We start from the raw sequence: 2,954 nt of genomic DNA, 5'->3' as shown, positions 1-2,954 counted from the left end.
CTTTGCTTCTGGGGTTGTTTATTTTTTGTTATTATTATTATTTGTTTATTTATTCTGCTTATAATGAAAGAATAGAATAAAACTGAACTGACATTTGTAGAATCGGCCACAGGTCTTAATGGGTTAAGAGTACATGAAAATAATAAATAAATCATGTGTAAGATGAGCTTACTTTTGTAAGTGTTAGTAAGGACTTGAAGAAAACCAAAAGTGTGTAAATCAGAATCGGGGCAATCAGAGAGAGAGAGAGAGAGAGAGAGAGAGAGAGAGAGAGAGAGAGAGAGAGAGGTGTGTTGTGGACAGCATCATAAATCCCAATCTCTTCCCTGCATCTCTCTGTGTAAGCCTGCTGGCATTCAGTGCATGATGATCTAAACCAACTGTGAGCACCACCCAGATCATGTCTTAATGTCCAAAATGCTGCCTCCTCCGTCCTGCATCACCAAACGGTATGGTGCCGGAAATCCCACAAATTACATTTTTTATTTGGCCTTGGATCAAATCTTTTCCAGTATATAGTATAATAATAATGACATTATTCTGGTCATATTACATGGAGAGATGACTTGAGACCCTTTGACTTATATACGCACAACATACAGGAAGGTAGGCCTAGATAAATATTAAGGGTCTTAGGAAGGTATACGCTTGGGTGGCAATTATTTATTGAATACATATCCATGGGAGCATGATCCATTTTTTTAAAATTCATTCAACCTTTATTTTCTCTGAAATACATTCAATGATGCATAGATCACAAAAGGCAACAGGTCATGGAGTCCATCTAGCTCGGCGTTGGCCTATTGGGGATCGAATAAGTGTGTGTGACTGTATTTTTCTGTTTTGAGGTAATTGTGGGACCCATTGACTAATAAGCAACACATATGAATGTGGAGCCTTGCCACATTAGGGTCAAAATGATTTTGAATGTAAAATGCTGGGGATGTAAGAAGAGCTGTTGCTTTGGGAACTCAGCTGTTGCACTGGGCTGCAGTATTGTAGTGCAGAGAGATGTGCTGTTGAACCGGATAAACGGCACATACTATATGCTCATATATACTACTCTGTGTGTGGGTGTGTGGGTGTGTGTGGGCGTGCATGTGTCGGTGTGTGTGTGCGTGCATGGACTTATTTAAAGCAAGTAACTCCTGGGACTCTTTGGGATTCATCTCCTCCTCGTGTGTTATCTACATGCCAGCTTTTTAACGGTGCCATAGTGACATAGTACATAACCCAGCCTCTGCTACGCTGAAGTGCCCCTTGTCCCAGAATAACTCAGGCCTAGCTCTATCTAACTGATGCCGAAGAAAGTTTCAGCAATCACTGCAACACCTCTCCGCCTGCCACAGCGAAAGATAGCGCCATCAACAAAGATGGCCGCCTCTCTCTAGCTCTCACTTCAAGAAAAGTCCCTTTTAGTTTAGGCAGTCATTATGGATATATAATGCTATAATGCTCCATCCAACTTTGAGAATGTAAAACATGGCCCTCGAAAATGTATAGGGTCCACCTTTCTGGGTCCATCTTTGCACTCTCAGAGGTAAACATGAAGTACGTACGGACCTGTATACTGTCTGAATACTATACAATAATTGAAGAATGTAGGTTACTGTGTGGTTTCATAATCTCTGTGAATACAGTGCAGCATGTTTCATCTCCCTAACAGAATATTTTCCTACTATGTCTCTCCATCAGGAATGCTGGACTCTGGCTTTGTCTATTCTGAGAAACCGTGGTCCCCCCCACCCCCTGTGTTGCACTGTCACCCTGCTCTCATACCAGGCACCAACCTCTCCCCTTGCACTGAAGGTCAGATGTATTGGGGCCGGGATTTAAAAGTCATGGTCCTTATACCAGAATTACTTACTGGGAGGATCAAACTCAATAATATCACACAGCCTACCGTATGCATAATTATACTAGACCCAAGATGCTGTTCATTTTTATAGCTCAAACCCAACACCTAATTTAATTTAAATCTATAGCCTATAAGTGACATTGATAGCGTTGGAAGGGGCACAATGAATAATAAGTTCAAGTTTAATAACATGTTCAGTTGCGTGCGTATACTATACTCATGGCTCATATATATATATATATATATATATATATATATATATATATATATATATATATATATATATATGTCTATATATCATGATTATTATTAATATTATTTAAAGCCATATGCCTATAGATAAGAGCTGGTATATCCGCCATCTTCAAAAGAGAGTTATTTCTATCTATAAATATTGTGTGATGTATTTATAGTAGCATGTTTAATGCCACGCACCTCCTGAAATAATCTCTTCTAAGGTTGCATCCTCTGCGGCCTCACACAATAGCAAACATCCATGTTGGCACCCAGCTACAAAAAAGCCGCGGGGCAATTACAGCAGGGACGGCATGAGATCATAGATAACCAAGTCACATCAAGAGCTTCTGAATAAAGTTGTGCTTTTCAAGAGGAGACATAACACATATGATTATAAATAGTCAAAGCTGAAGCCTATATTATAGCATATGCTAGCCTACTCGAGATAGGCTACTTGGTGTTACTCAGAGGTCTTGCGTTATAGGTCTATGTGGGCAATTCTTTGTCGATCTAAAAAATTATCTGCATGCATGGCATTTCTCTGCGTTTTTATTAACTAGCCTCCAGTGACACTAGACTCCGAGTTTTGACATGACAATGACAGAATCGTCCCTTCAGAGATGCTCATTTGAATTTCTCTTTTACTCACTTCATGCAGCTCATAAAATAACAGGGCTATAAAAATAGCCGGCTTAGGTTATAGGTTTAGCGCAATGATAAAAACGTAGCTTTCCTTTTGTGTCAATTGAGACACGCGGCCACCACCAATAGGCGTTGGAGGAGGTGGCATATGCTAATGAGGGACAAATCTCCCCTGACCGTGACCTTGACAAACACAATAAAAAGGGGACACACCTCA

The sequence above is a fragment of the Protomyctophum bolini genome (genome assembly GCF_963924005.1).
Source record: "Protomyctophum bolini genome assembly, chromosome: 2".
In the NCBI taxonomy this organism is placed as follows: domain Eukaryota; kingdom Metazoa; phylum Chordata; class Actinopteri; order Myctophiformes; family Myctophidae; genus Protomyctophum; species Protomyctophum bolini.
This window is presented reverse-complemented; position numbering follows the sequence as displayed.